Source organism: Cervus elaphus, chromosome 15 (assembly GCF_910594005.1).
Source record: "Cervus elaphus chromosome 15, mCerEla1.1, whole genome shotgun sequence".
In the NCBI taxonomy this organism is placed as follows: Eukaryota; Metazoa; Chordata; class Mammalia; order Artiodactyla; family Cervidae; genus Cervus; species Cervus elaphus.
The window spans coordinates 32,751,632-32,775,475 of record NC_057829.1 but is presented as its reverse complement, the minus strand read 5'-3'; the positions used below and the strand labels follow the sequence as shown (position 1 = coordinate 32,775,475).

General features: G+C 48.2%; 1 protein-coding gene across 11 annotated transcripts in view; it reads left to right on the top strand.

Annotated features, from left to right (window-relative positions):
• KCNMA1 (potassium calcium-activated channel subfamily M alpha 1) overlaps positions 1–23,844 on the top strand; it is a 748,888-nt gene that overhangs the window by 175,741 nt on the left and 549,303 nt on the right. The window lies entirely within an intron of this gene.

The following is a 23,844-nucleotide window of genomic DNA, read 5'->3' as shown; positions in this document are numbered from 1 at the left end:
GCTCAGTTCATGTGCCGTGTCTTCTAGAAGCCATCTGCCTGCTTCAGGCTGGAAGTGACCTTCCTTCTCTGAACTCCAGTTGCCCCCATCCATGTCTCTGATGTTAGGGCTCTGGTCACTTTATTTCTGGGATCTGAGTTAGGTACATGCCTTCCTACATCCTTATCTGGTCTGCACCCTCCTTTGAGGATCGGGTCGAGGTCTAGGTCAAGGTCATCTTTTTGACCTCTTCAGTGCTTTGCATGGAGCTGATGCCACCTCTCACAGGTGGACAGATTACCTCAGGCTTCAGTGGTTCTTTTTTTCATCTGCCTAATGTTGTCCAGCCAGTGTGTTGCTCAGGGTGAGGAAAAAAAGAGAGTGATGCTTTCCTGTTTGATTCTAGAGTTCCTCTGGGTCAGGTGACCCTTATATTCCAGGGGTCCAGGATTGATGGGGAGTGGCATCAGCTGGGATTTGAGGCTAAGCCAATAAGGGTTTGGATCTGCTGCCTTAGCTGGCTTCTCGCCATGGGTCTCAGATGGCTCCTTTCCTCCTCTGCACTCAGGAAAGTGTGGGTTTGGGGCAGGACATGACTGGTGACACCCTGAAATTTCTTAGCTCTGTTAGAGGCAGTTCATCCTTATACTAATAGACTGTCTTAAAGCTGAAATAAAAGAGGCTTTTTATGATAATAAAATTATGTGTTTATGATATAAAACTCAGGAAATAAAAGCATCATAAAGCGAAAGCAGTATCATCTATAATTCTGCAGTGCAATGATCATATTCAGGTATATTTTATTATTAAAATATAATGTTGTTCTGAAAGCATGATTGGGTTGTACTATATGTAAAGCTTTAAAATATATTATTTAAAATGTAAGTAGCATATACGATAAATATTAAAATGATTCATGAAGATATAAAATGCAAAGGAAAAGTTTTCTGCCCATCCATCCATCTGAATCCCTGAAACATTTCTCCAAAAGTATCTGCTCTTCAAAGATTATTCTGTATCTCTCTATGGGGTGGGGGGAGGCATGTGGAGAGGGAAATGCATCTATTAGCTTTTGTAATCACCAGTAGTTAAAGCTTATTTTTTACTTTATTCCCTGGTGGCACAGATGGTAAAAATCCACCTGCCACTGCAGGAGATGAGGGTTTGATCTCTGGGTCAGGAAGATCCCCTGGAGAAGGAAATAGCAACCCACTGCAGTATTCTTGCGTGGGAAATCTCATGGACAGAGGAGCCTGAGGGACCGCGGTCCCTAAGGTTGCAAAGAGTCGGACACGACTGAGTGATTGAACACACACACTCACACACACACACAAACTTAGAGATCCACAATGAGCATTTCCTCCTGTCGCTACTGATATTTCAGTAATATCTTGAGTGGCACCACTGTGCTCCATCATGTAGATGTCCCATCTCTATTCTCTTTAGAACATATAATTTTTTTTCCAGTGTGTTATTAAAAGTAATACTTTGAAATAAATACATCTTTACATATAATATTGCCCCCCACCTGCTTATTTTTTCAGGACAGATCTCCAGAAATGGAAATATTATAGCAAAGGAAATATTATAGCAAATGGAAATATTATGGCTATTGATAGATACTGTCAAATTATAATACATTCTTTTTCTATAGTAATAGGACCATTTTTCTGACCCATAAATTCCTTTTGATGTTTTGAAGATTAAAAAAGTAATACCTGAAGACCTGCTCTTTATTAAAAAATTGCAACAACATAGAAGTACTTACTTGCAACGAAAAGTAAAATGAACCCCTTCCTCCACAGCTTCCTATCTCTACTCAGAGGTGAGCCCTGATAGAGCCAAACTGGGAATTGCAGGGACCTAGATTTGAATTCGGATGCTGTTACTGCTTAGATGTGTGATGGTGGATTCGTTATGTACTCTCTGGGCCGTGGTTTCCTCATCTGTAAAATGGATGTGCCAGCAATTGCCTTGTCAGATAGTGTAAGAAGAAAATGGGTGTGTGGAGAGGTAGCCACTGGCCAGGGGGAGCTGCAGTCATAATTACCTTCTTTGTTGAATGACTGATTGCTGCTCTCTCTGATGTGTGATCCACAGCCTCAGTCTGAAATCATGCTAAAGAGCAATCCGCTTATTCTGATGAGCGCTGGTCCCTCTCTGCAAGATTGCTTTTAAATCTGAGCTGATGGAATCACAGTGTTGTGAGCTCCCCAAGTAAGAGATGGTGTTTCCAGCAGCTTGGGGAGCTGCAGCTGTTCCACTGAGCTTTGGTTTGTGTTTTTCTGGGGTGGTTGTCCAGACCCTTTGAGTAGCAGGATATCATCACCCCATTATTAGGTTAGACACACCTTGGATTACTATTGCTGAGAAGGCAGGCATTAATAAGAGTCAGGCAAGAGAAGTCCCAGCTTGAATGGGCACTCACCAAGTGTCCCCTTGAAGTGTCAGCCTGCTCAAAACTGTAGGCATGACACCATAAACCCTACTATTTATATGACACTAAACTCCGCACACGTCTTTAGTAACACTAAGCCTTGGGTTGTCTTAACAGCATTTCTAACTATAACTTTTTTTTAACATTTGCCATGCTGACACGCCATCTTTACTCAAGTGTGGGGGTGAACAAGGCGGTTTGCACCCAGCGGCAGCAATGCTGACGAGAAGATGCCACCGAAGCCGACCACCCAGGATAAAGAAGGATGACCCGTCACTGAGAAGGCTGGGGACCCAACTGACCACTGTTCTGGATCCCAGGATCCAGAACATCCCATGTGGTTCTCAGGTTTCAGGTGTGAGATGAAAGAGTGAGGGTGGATTGTGATTCTGGGGGAGCCAGAGGAAGGCATTTTCTTGTAACAGTGTTCTGGCCGATCAGCCTCAGCAGCATTTTGTCTACATAATCAATAGCTACTGGAAGTGGGTGGACTCCGTGAGAGCTCCCTCAACAGGTGGAAACATTAAATTATTTTATCTGTTTGCCAGATGTTTATTGAGCATCTATGGCAGAAACCATCGGTTTCTATTACAACCAAAGGTTGTATGTAATGTAGGTTTCTATGTAATATTAATGGCCAAGCGCTATATGAGAACATGGGCACTGGTGTGGACTGGTTCTCTGGAGACAGACCTTGGCACAGGATGTTTACTAGGGATCAACTCCCTTGAAAGGAGGGGCAGAGGCAGGAGTGGCCAGAAGGGTGAGGAGAGGGTGATACCGGCTCCGCCAAGCCTTAGCCAGCCCAGCAGGGTCCTCAGAGTGAATGTTGCCCAGCAGAGTCGGTTCCGTCAGCCCAGAAGGGCTGGGCCTCTCTTCCCCAGATGCTCATGATCCCAGGAAGGGCATTATCTTGGATGAAGTTACTTCTTGCAACTGAGGCTGACTCTGATGGGGTCCGCTGATCCCCCTCCGTGGAGCTGGGCAGTGCACCCTTCCTGGTGGGGCTGGGGCCAGGGCATCCCATTAGGCAGGCACAGCTGAGGATGTAACTGGAGCTCCGCCTGAACTCTGAAGAACACCTTGGCCTTTGGCTGTCATGAAGGAACAGGGAGAGCTTCCAGGGGAGTAAAATGGAGTGGCCAGAGGTGTGGAGGTAGGAAAATAGCACACGTGGAGCCAGAGTCAAAGTGAAAGTCATTGTGGCTTGGATCTAGGCAGAGACTGCTTGTCATTGAGAAATGGCCTACAGGGTACCTCTTGTGTGTGCCCTCCCAGGTATTTGCTCTCTAGCGACTCTCTGAAGCCTGTCGTTCCCATCACCTTTATGGGATGTGTCTTCCCGAGTGCCCCTGGATGGCCTTTGCTCCATGTCCTCCAGCCCGAGCACCTTGGGCCCCCAGGGAGATTATCTGCTTCTTCTGGTGCAGAGCCTGGATTTTCAGGGCTCATTGCTGATGAAGCTGGAGGTGACCGTTGGGGCACCAGCCCAGGGCCTTGAGCATGTCCTTGACCTGGCCACCCATTTTGGTTAATGGCTCTTCTGAGAAAAGTGTGGGGGGATCCTGATAGAGCACCCCAGCTCCCAGCTGTGAAGCAGCCCTTGTCCTCTGACCGGCGTCTGGCAGAAGCTGCCAGCCAGGTGACCATACTTGCTGGGCATCTGGTAGCCCCTCAGACGAAGAGCGTCTGGGCCTGATGGCTTGGTTGTTTTCATTCCTGAGTCAGCTCTGGAATGAAAGCATCTCGGTAGGTGGAGATGGTTCAGCTTCCCTGTGATCTGGGAGGTCTCCTTGGCCAGGCTGTTGAGACATCAGGGGCTGTAAGGAAAGAGCGTGGGAACAGAAGTGTCATCCCTTGAAAAGCTTCCCCAGGGCCCAGCCAGGTCCCTCCTGCTCATCCTTCTCCTCCTCCTCTTTCCCTGGTCCTCCCCCAGCCTCCTGCCTTCCCCTGGGTCTGCAGCCCACGCTGACCCTTGGCCGATGAGGGCCACACCTTAAGAGTCCCTGTTCCATAAAGTTGGATTTCCTCTCGCGCATCCTCAGAGGCCCTGCTTGGGTGCCATCGTGGTATTTTGGGATGTGATGAAGGAGAAGAGACAGAGTGGCCTGGTAGCCTGTTTGTGGCTAACTTCCCTCAGCCTTGACTGATGATTACAGTGGCGTGTGGACGGCAGGCAGGTCCCCGGTGCGGCCGCGTGGGATTGGGTTTCCTGAGTCGTTCGTATCAGCCAGCAGGGAGCCAGACTGCTGGCTGCCAAGTGTGCCAGCTTGTACCTGCATGGGGTTTGGGTTTCAACCCTACCCTCACTCCCTCCCACTAAATGCTGAGCTCTCTTAGGAAGTGTTGCACAGCTGAAATAACAATTACTCTACAGGTACAGTGATGGAAGTGTCCGAAGGTAATGTTAAATAGAAATTTTCATTAAAGGGTCTTATTGAAATTGGTCCTTCACTGATTTTTTTTTTCTGATCTAGAAATCTATCATAGGAACCTTGATATATTTTTAATTGTCCATGTGTGCTTGCATTATACATGGGGGGTGGCAGTTGGGGAGGGAGGGAGAAAGGGAGGGAGGGAGAAAGAGAGAGAATCTTTCTGTGGAAGATCCTGAGTCGGTTGTTTCCCTTTAAACTCCCAACAAGGCTCAGCTAACCCATGGGGCCTGCATCAGCTCAGCACACAAGATATTCTTGGAGCTTGCCTTGATAGAACTCTGAGATACTTGCTACGTTTTTTCCTTTTTTTTCTTTTTTCCCCTGTGGTTTTTCTGAACCTGAACAAAGCTTGATCTCTGTCTCTAAATACTGCTGGGTGGTTTTTGCATTTGGTTTCTGCATTGTGGGTCTGTTTAAGGCAAGCCTCGGGCATCTCATAGGTGCTCCTGCAGCTGCTGTTGGGTTGCTATAGAAACCAAATCTCACAATGTGGCGTGGGGCCTTTTTAGGTTTACATGTGCTGCTCCTGACCTGGGAACAACGGTGATGGTGACCTCTTTGCTCATGGCCTGAGCTGAGAATTCCCCGTGCTAATTAGCGAGGCGTTTCAAGGCCCTGGCCATGATGACCACTACGGGAAGTCAGGAACCCTTGGAGGGTGGTTTTCCCTTTACTCAGGGGCAGCCTTTGCCTTTGGACAGGCTGCCTAGCTTTTCCTTCAACCACAGCAGCACGCACTGGGTCATGGAGTCCTTGTGTTGTTCGGACTGCCTGGGAAGCCCCTAGGATAACCTCTGGAGCAGTTGGGAACATGGACTGATACCACCCTGGGGACAGCCTCCCCCTTGTGGCATTGAGATGACCGAAGCATAGCACATGGCATTTTACATCTCACGAACCAGCTGATACAATAGTGAATATAACTGCCATGTGGCAGATTAAGGTGACTCCGAGTCAGCTAACAGGTGCTGTTTCATTAGTAATTCCAATCAAAGACATTAGCTGCTATTTGAGGATCTAGCAGCTTGGCCACCTCCACCACACTTCATCCGGCAGCCTGAGGCTTTTGGAGAAGAGACGGAAAAGGTCGCTGTCTTCCCTGCTGCTCATCCTTGGAGAATTAACTTCGGTGAAACATTGGGTGACTCTCAGGATTGAGTCTTTCCCCAGAGCAGAAGGCAGTCTGGACAAGTCACCACAGTAATTCCACAGGCGGGAAAGTCTCCAGCCATATTAAGCAAGCTCTGTGCTTGTCACCTTTCTAAACTATATCCTTGTATTCTCAAAGCAGCCTATTGTAGATGGCATTTTCTTGGTCTCATTTCTCAGATGAGGAGATTGAGGCTCAGAGAGGTTAAATGGATCACTAGTGTTCACTCAGCTAGGAAGTGGCACAGCTAAGATTTGACTCTGGTCTCTGATTCCAAACCCCAGTCCCTTCATGTTCCAACTCGGAGACAGTGCAGGACCAGGAAGACCTGATTCCTTATGAACTGAGGTCTCTGTACTTCCTGAGGGCTGTCATTCTCTCTGATGGGCAGGTATCTCACCCGGTTCTCTGACTCCTTATCAAGCCCAACCTAGATGAACCACCCTAAGAAGAATTTTCCAAGGCTTACCACCATACCTAAGTGGCTGTGAAAATGCCCATCAGAGGTTTAGTGATGGGTCTGAAGGAAGTGGGTATCTTTGGCAGACTCTGTGGATGCAGGGGCTTCAAGACCAGCAGGAGCCTACTGGGACCACCTTTCACTTGGGAAAACATGCATATGGAGGGGCTCTGGCCTCTCCGTGGGATACTGGCGGCCTCCAGGGCTTTTTCTCTTGCCTGGTTGTCCATCTTTCTGTGTGTACCTGTCCTCTTTGGGATCCTGGCTGACCCTGGGCCATCATCATGGCTTTGGGTGGGCAAACACATTCGCTGAAAACCACACATGTGCTATGAAGGAATGTCCTCCCTCCGCCTTGGCCACCTGTGCAGAGCGAGTCACGCTGCTCCGTCCACCCCCTCCCCAAAGCCTCCCCAGACTGGGACAGGAGGAGGGACAAGGATGGGGTAAATAGCAGTTCTCAGACACTTAGGGAAATGAGTTCGGATTCTCACCAGATAGGAGCTGGAGCCCCGAGTACAGAGGTCAGATGTGCTGATTCCTGTTGCTACCTCCCATGCCACTGGGCAGGGTGGGGGGGTGGGGGTCAGCCCCCACAATACTGAGTCAGTGCACACGTGGGCATGCTAGATGTGGATGAGAGCTACCAGGGACTCTCCTTAAGGAACACTGCCATGTGCCAGGTTCCAGGAGAAGCCCTTTTGTGTTCTCTTGCTCATCCTCATAAGGAACCCTGGGAGATCCACACACTATTGTGCCCATTGCACAGTTGAATAAATGGAGGCACTGAGTGATTTCACTTGGCCGAGGTCTTACAGCTAGTGAAGTAGCGGGTCTGGAAGGCCAGGCCAGGCTCATCTGACTTTAGTCCTGGGTCCCCCTGAGGTTGCAGGAGCTGGGTGGGTAACTTAGGAGCTGGGGCAAGAGAGGGCTAATGCATAGAGTGCAAAAAGCCCAGCAGGGAGGGTGAGAGGACCAGCGGGGCAGGGGTGACAACAGAGATGGCATTGGGCGGTGGCACGGGGGGTGAGAGAAGGGGGCCTTGGGTGCCAGGCTTCCATTGCTGGTGCTGGGAACCAAGGATGGGGGTTCCTGGCCTTGAATGTTCATTTGGCTCACCTCCCGGGTCTGGTCTGGGGAATTCACTCCTTGGAGTGGCTGCGGTAGCCTGGGAGTGGGTGGGACTCAGAGTGCAGGTTGAACATGGGCACAGTGGGTAGCAAAGAGGAATGGCCTTGGGGGGCTGGAGCCAGATCTTGATTCCATGGGTAGGGAGACACCTCAAAGAAAATAGGCCTTTCTGGTCTCCTGGGACATCTCTTTTCTAACCCCCACAGCCCCCCTCTAAGAACTGTGAGTGACCAAGTCCCCTCCACTGCTGGCTCCTCTAGCAGAGGGCGGTCCCCAGAGGACTCCAGGCTGTTCCAAACTTATGCTCTTGTGGCCTTGACCGAGTGAGTGAGCCCCCATGACCCTCACTTGGCCAACTGTGGGACCCTATCTTGGTATATGAGACAGAACAAATCTCAGCCTATTGCTCAAGCCTTCTATTTATAGTCAGCACATAATTAAGCAGATCCTCCTGTCCTAGACCAGAAGGGGCCGCTTGGCTAGTGGGCCATGTGGTGTCTGTGCGGCCGCTGCCTGGCTAATAGGAGAGAGGAGAGTTTGGAAAGCCTCTTGTTGATGTTCATGCTTCATTTCTTCCCAGTGTGTTTTTGGTCAACAGAAGGATTAAAAATAGCATTTGGAAAAAATGTTGTTCACTGGGTGTGACCCTGGGGGTCTCTTTGGATCATAGTTGCTTGCTTCCCTGTTTGCACAGCGGGCTCAGTTCTTTAACAGCCCTAGAAAGAAAGCCCAGCAGAAGACTTCAGGTGTCCCCCTCCCCAGTTGGGTCTTGCTTGGCTTTGTCAAGACCCCAGAGTTCCTTGGCCAATGTCAGTGATTCATTGAGTTCCCCCTTGGGTACCCCCAGTGTATACAGTGTATCACCTGAAGGCATTCTGGTAAAGATACTTATCTATCCTCACTCCAACTCCTTCACAGCTCCCTGTTACCTACAGTCAAGTTCAGACTCATACTAGTGTCTGAGGCCTGGCCTCAGCTCACCTTTCCAGCAGCATCGTACCCTCTTCTCCTAAGCCACCTTCAGTCATCTGGGGCTCCCTGCTTCTCCAGAACTGGGTAGGTGGGGCTACCTCTTGAATTTTGACTTCTGTTGGAATCCCCTCTCACTTCCTCTTTGCCCGTTCTCATCCTTCTCATTCTGCAAAATCCAGTTCACCTCCAGTCTCCCGGGATTCCTCCAATCTCGGATGATCTCACGTTTTTCTTTTTTTTCTGGACCTTTAGAGCAATTCTGTCTGAACACTTTCATTTGGCAATTAATCATGTTATGCCTGGCAGTGTCTTCCCCACTATTATCTCAAAGAGTTATTTAAATATTTCATCAGCATTTAAATCTTCGTATTTGTCCTGCCACCTCAACTGAACTGAGTCTTGTTGGAAGGTGCAGAAAGGGTCACAGGCTTCTCCAGCAGGCAGCTGGGTATAGTGGTCTCATCCATGCAGATTCCACAGCCTCCCGTGTTTCATCCTTGCTCTGCCTCTTACTAATAATATGACCTTAGGAAAGTTTTCATTTCTCTGTGCCTCAGTTTCCCCACCTATAAAATGTGGATAAAAATTGCACCTACCTCATAGAGTTTGGAAGGATCCAGTGAGTTAATACAGGCAAAAAAAGGGCTTAGAACAGGGCATGGTAGTGTCTGCTGAGATCTTCCGTAATGCCTATTTCCCCTCCACCCAGCCCCAGCCCACTGCCATGGACAGAGTAGATGGGCCAGATTTGCTTATTTATTTGGTGTCCTCTTATTTCTACAGATGAGAAAGCCCTGGCCCAGAGAGGGTAGGGGGGTTTCTTAAAGTCACAAGGCAAGAAGCGGTGGAGATCCTAAGGTGGCAGGACTCAGATTCCAGCACTTCAGGGGGAGACCTTTCTTTTCATATGCTGCCCCCTTGAGGGGGCTTTACTTTGCAAGAGGCAGAGAGAGAAAGCTTGTTATTTTTATGCTTGAACACCTTTTCCCTGGGGCAGATGGGCTGGGCTGGCAGAGGCACCACCGGCCCGCAGGTCTCCAGGGGGGTCATTGACATCGATTGTTCACATCTATTCTGTGGGAATGGCCTCCCTTCGAGGTGTACAAAGAGACCCTGGGATGAGAAATGTCCAACAACCCTCCCACCATACCCCTGGGTCTAGGAATGGAGCCTGAGGCCTGCTGCGGCTGGGAAACACAAAGGCATCAGAGCCAACAGGTACCATTCATCCCCCTTGAACAGGTCAAAGGCCTCCAAAGGGAGGCATGGCTCCCTGTCCCCTATGCTACCTGTCCTCGTGTTCTCCTGGCCACTTTCTGAAAGACCCCTCAGAGCCTGGGGAGGCATTTCAAGGTGGTGAACTATTCTCAAACACCTTCCCTCCCTGCTTTGTGCCAGGAGAGAGATCAGAGGCTGGCTGGGACACGGGGTATGGCGAAATAAACAGGTGCTCCAGGATCAACACCCCTTTCCTGCTGCCCCATCCCAACCCCAGGAGAGAATAAGGTTGGGGGGTGGGGGTCAGAAATTGTAACATCTGAGCTAAGCCTTATAAGTGTTTTGTAGGCTGCTTTTCAAATACAGCCAAAGACAACAACTTTCAGACAGATTTGTGATAAAGCAATACATACAGTAAAATATAATGATGTTCTTGGTAAAACAGTGTGTGGTGCTAGTGGTAAAGAATCTGCCTGCCATGCAGGAGATGTGAGTTCGATCCCTGGGTTGGGAAGATGCCCTGGAGAAGGGAATGGCTGCCCACTCAGTAGTCTTGCCTGAAGAATCCCCACAGACAGAGGAGCCTAATGGGCTACCATCCATGGGGTTGCAAAGAGTGGGACATGACTAAGCGACTAATACCGTGTATATGGTAGAATCTAGGTGGTGAGTATTCAGGTGTTCTCTGTAAAATTCTTTGAACCTTGTTATGTGTTTGGGATTTTTCTTAATAACATATTGTGAGGGGAGAGTGAGGGCTTTGTAGCTGACTGCCCAAGTAGCAAATCCCCTCTCTGCTCCTTTCTAGTGATGTGACCTTGGACAAGTTACTTAAGCTCTCTGAGCCTGTTTCCTCATTTGTAAAAATGAGGCTAATCATAGAACATATTTTAGGGGGTAAGATAATGCATTTGAAGTACTTCTTAGGCAAAGACTTGGGACAGTCACTGATGCACTTAATATCCAACTGATAAATATCATTGTTATTATCAGTTAGAGAGCTTTGTTTAGATGGGCTCTCAGAAGAGGATATTGAATTAGGCAATTAGAAGGTTATTAGTGACCTGAAGGAATAATTCTAGGAACATAGTGGGACAGGAGGAGAAGCCAGAGCAGGGGTTTCAGTGGAGAGGAAGGTGATAGAGAAGTCAAGGCAGTAAGTCTAGACCTACTTTGCAGAAGGCTTATTAGAAACTGGGGTAATGGCTTGAGAGGGAAAGGAATTTGGCAGTCAGAGGAGACTTGCCTGTGGGCCTCAGGAAGAGAGAAAAGGGGCAGAAGGGAAAGAAGGTTATGCAAGTGCTGCCTTGCTCCTCAAAGTATGGTCCCAAGGACCACCAACAGCTGTGTCACCCGTGAGCTTGTTAGAAAAGCAGGATGCTTATGTTTATTAGAGAAGCTCTGAGCCGATCCGCAGAGTCAAACTGCAGGATGGGAAGGGCCCTTCCCGGCCGTGGCAGGATGCTCAGGTGCCCAGTCACAGCCTGAGTCAGGAGGCAGAGTCAGTGGTCCAGCCAGGCATTTTCTCACCTTTCCCTGGGGTCAGGGACCTCAGATAGAGCCACCTGCAAGTGTTCTGTTGCCTTTTGTCTTCTCAATGTGCTCTAAGAGAGTGGTGTATTGGAAGAGCCATGGGAGCCCATGCTGCCTGCACCGCGCATTAATAAAGTAGGGGACAGGTACCCAGCCAGCCTGACACACCACATTTCTAGGGCATTTTGAACATCTAATCCGGACAGCACTTCCAGGATTTGTGCCACGTTCATGGTGTCTCACTGAAAAAGAAAAAATTAGATGCTAACAGAAAGATTAAGTGTATTGACATGAAGGTATAGATTTCTAGCACCTGTTGAAAAAGAATCAACTGATCTGGCCGCGTGGGACCTGACAGTGATCTGGATCTGCTGCCTCCTTGGCCCGGGCATGTGATTTCTAGATCACCATAGTCCCTGCTGACCCTTTCAGCTGTGTCCCCAGCCTAGCTTAAAGCGTTTGAGTTTGTCACCGCTGGTGTATGCGGCCTCTTACTTTTAGGAAGTGGCCAGTGGCCAGCCACATCAAGGGACTTGCCCTGTATACAGGGTCATCTGTTTTGTCCACAGAGCATGGTCCTGGCTCCCCGTGCAGGGCTCTTACCTCTGTATCTTGTAGCCCCTCCCTCTGTGGGTTTGTAGGCCCTGCCACCAGAAGCCCCCTCCAATCTCTATGAAACCCCATGTCTACTTCTGGAGGCCTTGGTTTGGGTTCTCGGGGGCCTAAACAGTTGCTTTAGGAAGTGTGTATATGCCTGTTTTATGCCATTACCACAAACCAAGTTCCCCTTGGTGAGTTGCTCTGAATTTTCTATCCACAACTGTTCCTATACCTTTTCACTCTGAAATTTTACCTGTTGAAAAACCTACTTAACAGGAACTTGACATTTTAAAAACCAACCCAAATCCCACCAGCTTAGTGTAGTAGCTTTCCCTCTTTCATTTAAAAAAATGTTTTCAGTCACTGAAAAGCTCTTCTTATTTTACCCTGTACCACTGACAATGTATTTTATGTTGACTTCCTGTGTTCCACCCTCCTTCCCTCCCCTTCCCTCCCCTCTCTGTCTTTTTCTTTCCCTTTCCTTCCATCCTTCCCCAGCTGATAACCGCTGAGTAGCACAATGCTTCCACCCTACATTCAGAGTTTATAACACAATGCTTCTATCCTACATTCAGAGTTTATCTCCTGAAGGAGGATACAGTTGCCCGATCCTGCTCAGAAAGCATCTCAGGTCCACCCTTGGTAATGGAGCTCTCTATTCTGCCACCTGGCTTGCCAGATAAGTTCCAGATCCTTGGAGGTAGAGGAGAAGCTCAGCATCAAGGCTGAGCTGGAAACACCTGTCTAGCCCTTGCTTTTCCATCTCCTCAAGTGGAACATTTCAGCTGAGGGATCGTGTGTGTGTGTGTGTGTGTGTGTGTGTGTGTGTGTGTGTGTGTGTGTGTGTGTGTGTGTTGGATATGACTGGAATGGTAGAATTTTAGGTACCAGGAACCCTCTCCCTTTCTAGCCTGGTATAATCAGATAATTTTCTTTTGATACTTCTGACTCATAATAAGTTATACGTTCGATACAGTCATCTTTACTGTGTATGGCTTTCTTAGAATGTATATATGTTCTTTTGAAACAGTCATTGAATTATATGCCAGAAGGCATATTTTAGTACACAGTCATCATAAAATGCAAGTGTTATGCAAATAGTATTTCGCTGGGAAGGCCATGCTATGTGGTGCTAGAAACAGCCATTGCTTTTGGTGCTGTGGTAGCTGTGTGACCTTGTGTGAGTTACTTTACTTCTCTGTGCTCAGTTTTCTTTTCTATAAAATGGAGCTGATCATTCCTAACCCTGCTGGGAGGGCTAATTAAAGGAGATACGGTATATAAGGGCTTTTCCCTGGTGACTTGGTGGTAAAGAATCCGCCTGCAGTGCAGGAGTCACAGGAGGTATAGGTTCGATCCTTAGTTTGGAAAGATCCTTTGGAGGAGGGCATGGCAACCCACTCCAGTATTCTTGCCTGGAGAATCTTATGGACAGAGGAGCCTGGCGGGCTACAGTCCTTGGGGTCACAAAGAATTGGATACGACTGAAGTGACTTAGTATGCACACATGTGATGTGAAACACAAGCAAAAAGCCTGGCAACCAGAGCAGAGACTCCACATCCTCCCCTCTTCTTTTTCCTACAAGTTTTCTTTAGAGCTTGAGAACCTGCCAAAGAGTTAATAATCTGTTAACAAACACTTAAGTGTTCCAGGGAAGCTCAGCCTACAAAGGATTGCTTTTCAAGAGGGAAGAATCTTCTTGTAATGTAAACAGTCAACTTTGATTTGGCTTTTAACTTTCGTAAGCCTCTGGTTTAACCTGTTGAGTTTTCTTTGCCCAGTTCTACCTGGAATTTTGGGAATTCTTTTCCAGTTGGGTATGTAGCTTGTGAAGGCCAGCTTTGCTGGGGTCTTCCTGATTTCCTTAGGAATGGACTTTGAACTGGGCCATGGTGCTAGTCTCCTCTAGGGGATCCAGATCTGCCGTGCCTTCCTGGTTCAGACATGCTCTGCACCTGCCAAGACTGATTCACTGCCTTTACTTCTTGGGGGTCCTCTGATGGAATTCCACTCATGGTCTAAAATTGAGAATAAAACCATTTGAAAAGCCCTCTCTTCCTTCTGGATTCTGGGTCCCAAACAATTGAAGACTGCTGATTCTTCACTCTGTTGCTGCCAGCTGGGTGAGCTGGGCTCTTTCTCTCCCATCTCTGGTCTTTTTTGTCCTGATTTGCCACCCATGGGATATATTTAACATTGGAGGGAGGGCAGAAAATTTGGAAACCTAATTCAACCAGCAACCCAGTGTTGCTTGAGCATTGTCTAACATCCTCGTGCCTGACATTAAGTCATAAACTTATGGTATTACCGATTCTAGGTGTTGATGGAAACAATTCAGGCTTCAGGGTTTCTCCAAGTGTAGGAAGCACATGATGGGTGGTTTTGGTACCTTCCAGTGATATGTAGATAAGACCTTGAATCATCAGGCAGAAGAGACTCCTTTTTTACTTTTCTTCCAGTCCTGATTATCACATGTAGAGTATCTCGGTTTGGTGTTTTGTTTTTAATATGTATTTATTTATTTAGCTGTGCTGGGTATTAGTTGTAGCACGCGGGATCCTTGATCTCCATTTCAGCATGTGGGGTCTTTAGTTGTGGCATGCAAACTCTTATTTGCAGCATGTGGTTCTAGTTCCCTGACCAGGGATCAAACCTGGGGCCCCCTGCATTGGGAACTTGGAGTCTTAGCCACCTGACCACCAGGGAAGTTTATCACTTTGGTGTTTTGAAAACTTCTCAACACTCCGCCTTGTCCCCTTTGAACAAAGGCATGGCCAGCCTTGGTTGGCTGAGAACCTCTTTCAGCAATGGTATCTGGCTGGAATTTCGTGACCTGGTTTTGCTTTGCATTGTGATTATTTTGAAAGTTATCTTCTATTTTTTCACAAGTTATACCAGTTTTTCACATATAGCAGTGTTCTAAGGTTTTATTGAGATATAGTTAATTAAAAGCATGAGCCTGCTTAAAGAAAAAGCTTAAGAAGTGAATGGTGCAGGTAGCACATAAGTGGGGCAGAGTGTGTAATGGGCAGGTGTGAGTGGCTTAGGAGGCACTGACTGAGTCCCTCTCCTGGATTAGCCCCCCAAGCTGCTGACCTCAACTCCATTTTTGACCTCAGCATTGACAGATCACATTGGGGTAACTTCCACCAGCCAGATAGTTCCTTGAAGGTGGAGGCACCGTCTTTTTCTTTTTAAATAATTTCTATGTATTTATTTATTTTTGTCTGTGCTGGGTCTACGTTGCCGCTCAGACTTTTCTCTAGTTATGGAGAGCGGAGAAAGCCCAGGCATCATCTTTTTCATCCTTGTCATCCCATGCCTCTCACTGGGACCTCAACACATTATTATTCAACTATTTAACGCAGATGGTGGTGGACTTGTGATGATCCTGGTGCAGCTGATTTCCTAGCAGTTACTTCTTCCATGGGGAAAGGTGTCCAGGAGTTAAGAGTGGGGTGTTACTACAGATGTCAGAGGATATGCTGGTCCACACCCTGCTCAATGGTCCACACAGCTCTAAGACTTGCCTTTGTGTGTTACTTCAGCGAGGCACATGCTGTGTTTGTGTGGTTGGGAAGCAGGAAGAAGCTTGTGCTAGCTGGTGATGTGGGCATACAAGTCCTGAGTTGGATGAGGGATGGGTCCCTTGGAGGCAGTGGCATGTTGGTGCTATCAAACATATAGTGGATCTTCCCAAAAGGGAGGTATTGGCTGACTGGCTGTGGCTCTGACTGCATGGCAATTATCTCTGTGGCCTGGGCTTCAGGCTTGGGATGTCTAAAACATTGGGCATCACTCAGGCTTGATGTCACCGTGATGGTGACACGGTTGGTGATGATCTGTCAAAAACTTTGGGTGCCCTGCCTTCTGGGCCTGGCAGGGGCACTGCCTCCCCATGGACAGTGTGTGGGGCCTTTCAAGTTCACGGCGCGCTGCTTTCTCATTGGCCTTTCAAAGGGATTACATGCGTGTGTGCTAAGTCTCCTCAGTCACGTCCAGCCCCTTGCAACGCTATGGACTGTAGCCCGCCAGGCTTCTCTGTCCGTGGGAGTCTCCAGGCAAGAATACTGGAGTGGGTTGTCATGCCCTCCTCAGGGGATCTTTCCTGACCCATGGGTCGAACCTGCCTCTCTTATGACTCCTGTGTCAGTCAGGGTGTTTTACCACTAGTGCCGCCTGGGGAGCTCCACAGGGACTGGGGACAGACAGACGAGCCTCTTTATTTCCACATGTCACCACTGCTCCGTGGTGTGGCACCGGACACCAACAGTCGCCTCCAAAGCCTCTTCCCATTTTAAAGTTCTTTGAACCTGACCCTGGATGACTGGGCTTGCGTTTCATGGGTGTGAAATGAGGAAGTTAAATCAGGACAACCACTTGTTTTGGATGAAATTCTTGAAGGTATCATAATACAATAGGATTAACCAGTGAGCAGGTCATCTTTGTCTTCTTCACCACCATAGGTGCAGCACTTAGCGTAGTGGCAATAAAAATAGGCTCATGAAGTGAAAGAACAGGAGGTGATTATGTGAGTTTTGTGAGAAGTGGTAAATGAGCCCCAAGGAGGCAATGTCCCTTTGGCTTCTTGGTAAGCATGACCTCACCCCACTAACTTGACAAGGGAAAAGGAAAGAGAAAGCAAGAGTGAAGATGAGGCTCTGAGTCTGGAATCCTGCAAGTGGGAGGGGCTGGCTGTGTGCTTTTCCGATCCAAGGTCCCAGCCTCCTAGTCACTGACTGTCTGTTTCCACAGCACAGACTTTTTTCGGGGGGAAGCTGCAGGCAGTCTGCAGTTGCTTCTGTATTCATGCTGCAGCTGCTGAGACACCCGTTGGCTGCAGCTGCCCAGGGGCTGAGCCCTCAGCATCGGCTCAGTGGCCTGCAGTTACTGCTGTAGGCTTCAGACTGGCTGGAGCCGAGGTAAACCAGCAGAGGGGTCCCAGGCCTTCCCTCCAGCTTGGAGCCCTCCCCACTGCCTGTGCTTACACCCCCTCTGCTTGGAAAGTCACAAAGGGCCAGGAGCAATCCCTGAGATCCTCTTCTGCTCCCTAGGACTGAAAGAGCATCCGTGGGACCCCAGAGGTCTCGAGGTACAATTATATTTCAATCTTCATGCAAAATTGTAGAATATCATGCCATCAATAGTTTCCCTTTTAATATTATTTTGATTGTTTTGCAATCCGAGAATGAGAGCCGATCTGTGATCCCTCCAGTGCTCAGTCTGGGCAAGACCACCAGGAGGGTGAATGGTCAATTGTTACATTTGCTTGGGCCAGAGGGATAGGAAACGTGCCTTGATACACTGCCTCCAGGAGGGACAGTGGCTCGACTGATATGAATTAGAAATTGATCTCATATCTTGGAACTGGTGTAAGTGCAGAGATGGGCAGTGGATGGTTCAGAGGAGGGGGAAGCTGCTGCCTCTAAAGGGAGTAGTTCTCTCTGCAACCCAGAAGGCCAAGATGGAATGGGATCCAAGAAAAGTGTGAAGAGGGCAGAGAGGAGTGGTGACCCGTGAACTGTAATCAAGGCATGTCGATGGTTCAGCCCTTGACCTTTGTTGGTTAGCATACTCCAAACTTTATCAAAGCCCACTATGTGCCGGCCCCGATATGAAGGTGCACTGTGTTAAGACAGAGGTGAGTTACGTTGAGTATCTCTGGTGGGGATTGCACTTGGATGGGCTGGGGAGGCACGTGTGGATGTGATGTTGAGCAGCTGGCTCCTGCCTGTATCCTCCATGGCCATGGCCATTGCCTTTGTGAGGTCCTCCTCGACTTCGCCTGCAGAACATGCCTGCTTGGTTTGTTCTCCTGGGGAGTACTGTGCTGATATTCACTAGCTTTAGCTCTCCAGGTGGATGTTGTCAGTGGTGTTGGTAGAACCATATTGTGACATGGTTGTGAGAAGATGGGCTTTTGTTGTGGATAGCATCCAAACCGTTTGTGCAGAAGGAGGTGGCCTGGGATTCAGGGCTCCAGGCTTCTAGGCATAGCTCTGCCCCACATCTGTTAATGGGACTTAGGAACAAGACTGGCTTATGGCTTCCCTTCATCTAGTCAACGGGAGAAAGGCTGCCTGGTATATTGTGCCTGCGTACACATATACATATAAAAATCTCACAAGATATTATTTAGCTCTGAAAGATGTAAACAGGTAATAAAAGCATCTCATTTGAGAAAGATCACAAGTTATTTAAACAGGTTTCTACTTACTGTGGCACTTTTCAGGGTCCTTAATATAATGATACTAAGAGGTTGGCCAAAAAGAGCTTTGTTTTCCATAAGATGTTATGGAAAAGACTGAGTGCACCTTTTGGCCAATCCAGTAATACGGTAAATCACTGCCGTGGGGTAGAGTGGGCAGTGATTCACAGACTTAGTTGATCATGGAATACTTGGGTTGTAGGGGAGCTTACTAACTAATGTTCCTTTGCATCTACTTTGGGAACCACTAGTCTAGATAAGTGGTTCTCAATCCATGATGACTTTTGCCCCCAGGGGACTTTTGGCAATGTTTGGAGACGTGTTTTAGTTGTCACAACTTGGGAGGGTGGAAGACTGCAACTAGCATCCAAAAAATGGAGGCCAGAGATGCTATTAAACATTCTAAAACATACGGGACAGATGCCCACATCAAATTTGTCTTGCCAAAATGCCATTAGTGCCGAGGTTGAGAAACCCTGGATGAGATGGTCCCTAAAGCAGCCTTCCCCCTCCCAGCTCTAACATTTGGGGGAGTGGGCCTTTTGGTGACACTCCGTAACTTGGTGCACCTGTTTACCCAGGGGGATGTCTGGCCCTTTCACGTCATTGCTCTCTGGAAGGCAGGAGAGATGAGGTCATTTTACTTTATCTTTGTTGATACTTGAGCATTCCTGGCTCACGAGCCATGTACCCGTATATCCATAACTGCGGTCTGCATCTCTGGCAGCCCCAGGGCTGGTGGCTAGGTGAGCAGAACACAGTCTCCCTTTCCTGGGTCTTGTTTCCACTCTCAGTGGCCAAGTTGGGGGAGCTCACTCTGCTCTGTTGCCGGAGAGACTTGGATTTCAAAGCCCACACTGCCTGCCAGGAGCCGTTCCCACAGACAGTGCTGAGATTCCAAGAAGACTCTTCAGCTCACAGAGATTCATCATCTTTATGAAGTTTTAAAATCAGAGATGGGTTTTACAGATACTCAAGATATTCTGGCTTTTTGTGCTTCCTCTTGACCACACCCCCTTCTCCAAACACACATTGTCCTCCAGTAACCAAAACACGGTAGGTAATGGAAATTCCATCACAGCTGACCCACAGAGACCCAAATAGGACCAGTGCAATTATGTCTGAAGCATGGCACTGTCGTGACTAACTAGTCTTTCAGAGAAGTGAATGCTCCCCTGTACAACGTCAGGGAGATCAGCCTGCTGTGGCTCAAGGTAGACTCTTTGTAGCATCTCTTCCTTTTCTGGGCTTCGGAGGTACACATCCTCTAAGGAGTCCCTGCCACCATTGGGCCGTGTGAACAGTCTGACTCAAGGTGGAAATACACTTCCTGTGTGCCTCCTAACCCATCAGTCCTGTGCTTCTTCTCATCACAGGGAGCCTCATTATCTTCAGGAGTATGAGCCACTTACAGAGACGCTTGTTTCTCCCTGGGAAGACTGTGTAGGCAAGAATCAGCAAGCTTAGCAAGGCCAGCTCTGTCACCAGTGGTAACTTACAAACATCTTGAGGAAGCCACGGTGGAATCTGTCCCCTCTCTTTTCCATCCTAGGTGTGTGTGGGGTCGTGGTGGTGGTGCATTGTCCTGTGTCCAGAGATGTGAAATGAGTGAAATTAATGCAAAAGACTTTACTGGCCATTGGCCCTGGAGTGGGTTGTAGGAAACACCTTTTTCAAAAAGACACTCAGTGATGGGTGACTTATTGGATGAATAAGTCCCAGCCTCTTGCTTAATTGGTTCAGACATTTATTGAGTATTAACCATGTGCTAGGGAAGTGCTGCTATTTCTTCTGAAGGTTGCAGTGTCTGCAACTACAAGACACAGAGACGGGGATGGAAGGCGCTGTACGGTTTTGGGTCAGGTGTTGGGGGGCAGCAAAGATCTCCCACCACCAGTCAGCACCCATTCAGTGTTACAGGTCCTGGCACTTTGCTGAGTGCTTTCTGTGTCTCAGCTAACCCTCCCAGCTCCCCACCTATTTACCCACTCAGTCACCCACCCTCTCATCCACCCACCCAGCCCCCTCCCAACCCTCCACCCAGCCATCCTCTATCCACCCTCTGCAGTGGGCATTAACAACCTCCATTTCCAGGTGAGGAAACTGATGCTTATGGGAGGTTAAGAACCACCCAAGTTGTAACCAGACCTCAACTCATTTTTCCAACACACCCTGAAGCCATGCTCTTAATTCTGTGCCTCCCACGAGTGCTGATTTGAATTCAGGTCCTTAGCTCCTAGCTCATACCCAGTCTCCACAGCCTCAGTGCTCCAGCCAGGCTCAGGGCTCTGGGGAGCATCAGAGTGACCGCCCAGAGTGTGACAGTACCATGCTGCTCACATGCAGTAGACAGGGCTTTCCAGCTTCAGGAAGGATTGTTGTGTGCTCAGAAATTGCATGTTCACGTGTTAGACCTGAAATAACCTAAGACGAATTTTTCAGGCCATGGCTGCAACCCATAAGTGGATCATAAAATCAATTTAGTGAGTCACAGCCAATGCAAACAACAACAACAACAACAAAAGATATGAAAGTACATCCCGTGTAATAAGGTTAGATGTTGTTTCATGAGCCCTTTGTTGCAGTTACTTATATACTAGATGTGTATGAGTCACAATGGAAAATAAATTTCTTACTGCGGGTGAAGGTTACAAATTTGAAAGCACCACCCAGGAGGGGAGTTGGGCAGGCCGCCAGCCACAGAGACAGGCATGCTGTGTGTGCTCTTTGAATCTCTGCTTGGTGGGTGGGTTGAAGGGGAAAAAGGACACAGTGGGTCTTGGCAGGTCAGTCGGCAAGGGTTGGCTGAGAGCCCACTCCGAACTGGGCTTTGTTGGTGTTTTGGGGGCTTCATGATGTTAGAGAGGAGGTCCCTGCTGACGTTGAGTTCTTCCTTTCCAGTCCAAGAGAGCAGCTCTACCCAGCAAGGTGAGAGGATGTAATAGGCAGTGTCTACAAGAATAATGATGGAGCAGTGCAATGTAGCTCTGGGTAAGAGCATGAACTCCAGGGCAGCCTGCCTAGGTTTAAATCCTAGCTCAACTCTCTCTCTTATAGTTCACAGCTTTGGGTAGGTCACCTAATCTCTCTGTGCCTTAGTTTTCTCATCTGTAAAATGGGCATAAGAACGATGCACACTGTGTGAAGTTATTATGAGGATTGAGTTAGTATTTACAGAATGCTCAGAACAATGCCTGGCCCAGGGCCACCATATATATATATGTGTGTGTGTGTTTGTTATATCTGGTGGCTCAGACGGTAAAGAATCTGCCTGTAATGTGGGAGACTCAGGTTTGATCCCTGGCTCGGGAAGATCCCTTGGAGAAGGGAATGGCAACCCACTCCAGTATTCTTGCCTGAACAATCCCACGGACAGAGGAACCTGGTGGGATACAGTCCATGGGGTTGCAAAGAGTTGGACATGATTGAGTGGCTGACACTTGTTACATAAAGGTGAGCATATGAGCTTTATCTGAGTGCCTAACAGGAAGCTTTACCAAGGCAAGACTTAGAGCAGGCCTGGATGATTATTTTTCTAATATTCTTCTTCCCATCATTCAGTTCAGTCGCTCAGCCGTGTCCGACTCTTTGTGACCCCATGGACTGCAGCACGCCAGGCTTCCCTCTCCATCACCAAGTCCATCATCTTCCCATCGTGATCATCCATAACTACTGTTTTCTCGTCATAAAAATATTCTAGACACTGTGCAGAGTCTCCTGTGTATGTCCTTCTGTCCAGGGATGTGGGGCTTCTTATGTCCATTTCTCAGATGGTGATGTGGCGTGCTTACAGAGGGGCCAAGCCAGGCCCCAGCCCCTGATGGGTCTGTCTCTGAGACCTGTGCTCTTGAACCAGAGGGTGCATCCTGTCCTTGGCCTGCCGCCTCTGCTTTCTTTGAAGATGTGGCTGGTTTGGTCCTTTCCTGGCCCAGAGAAAAGGGTACTGTTCTCTCCACCGGGCAGAGGGAAGCTTCTGAAGCACGCTGGCTCTGTGACGTGCCCCAGCCCTCCCTGAGGGGTGACTCACACAGCCACGGGGAGACCCGGCTTCCAGATGGCTCTCGAAGCTGCTGGAACCCCCAGACGGCCTTGCTGGGGGCTGTGCTGGGGTCTGAGAGGTATCAGCAGCCTGCTGTACCCTACACCTGGCTCATCCTCTCTCAGTCTGAGATGCAAGGCCCTGCCTGGGCTGGGAGCCCGTGACAGATGCAGCTTCTCTTTGAAGTGCTGAACTGAAGAGACTTCCAAACAGGAAGCGTGGCCCGGCAGAGACCCATGCATTTTTAAAGGCTCTCTTGCCTTTGGAAGAAGGTCCCTGAGAAGGGCTGGAATCATTAGGGTGCATAGTTACCTGGCTCAGCTCCAGGAAACCCAGGATCTCAGTTATGTTCTCAGCAGAAGTCCTGCCACCTGGGCAAAGCTGGAGGGCAGCCCGCCTGCCCCACCAGGGTGCCAGGCCCGCATCCTTTTGATCCCTGACTTATTAATGAGCTTTGATTGCTTGTTGCACACCTACTGCATATTCAGTAGACATAGTGCTATATATAGATCTATATCTATAACTATAGAATATATAGTCTAAATAAATATAAAGATATATTTATGGCATCTCACTCCAGTATTCTTGCATGGAAAATTCCATGGACAGAGGAGCCTGGTGGGCTGCAGTCCATGGAATCTCAAAGAGTCTGACATAACTGAGCGACTGAGCATACTATAAAATATATAAACACATAAGAAGAATATATATTATTAATTAATATGTATTATTAATAAATATGTGTTGATATATTATTAATATACATCCTTATTAATTCTTACACCCTGCAAGTAGAGGCTGTTTTTACTGTCTGAGAACCTCCTGTGAGCATTCCTTCTGTGAGTGTTGCAAAGGTAAATTGTTGAATGAATAAATGAATATCGGCCTTCATTTCTAACCTCTTATGGAGATACAGAAGATCTCTGTAATGAGAGCACATGCCCACTGACAGCCTGTCCGAGCTCCGCTTGGCTGCTTACTGGCTGTGTGACCATGGGCAAGTGAATTGACTTCTCTGTGCCCCTGGTCCTCATCTGCAGAATGGGTGATATTAGTACTAGTTGTGAGGATGAGAAGGATTACAACCCCATTGCCAAGCATTTCTTATCATTTTGATCTTACAGCTCAGGAACTTGAGTTTTCGAAGGGTTAAATAAACTGCTGCAGTTTGTGCGGCAAGTTTAGATTATAAAACAAAGCAAACAAAAGATGAGGCAGATCTGCAAAGCCGGGACTTTTTGTCCTCTGTGACAGCATGCCATTCCTCTGGCTAGATTAATTCTCAACTCTTAAGTCAGAGGCTGAGATGTTGATGTTCCAGAAGTCCACTCTCCCGGACAGAGACTAACATGCTGTTCATGGGTTGACTGGACATTTGAAGTTAGATGCTGGCCTTGAAAGGGTTGAGGGAGGGAATACTTAACTCCCAGGTTTGGGGAGGGAAGGGACTCTGCCCATCTCAGAGAATCAGACCCCTCTCTTATGTTTTCAAGGGCCTTGGGGTGGGGGACAGCATCCTGAAAATCTGACCTACTGTAGCAGAAAACATGGCTTTGACCTACCTGTAAAATATCTGAAGGTTTCCAAGTTCACACTGACTCTGTCAGCAGGCAGCCCTGGGTTAGCGTGGACTGGAGAGGCAAGGAAGGCATTTGGTTGGTTTTCATTTTTCTTCTGT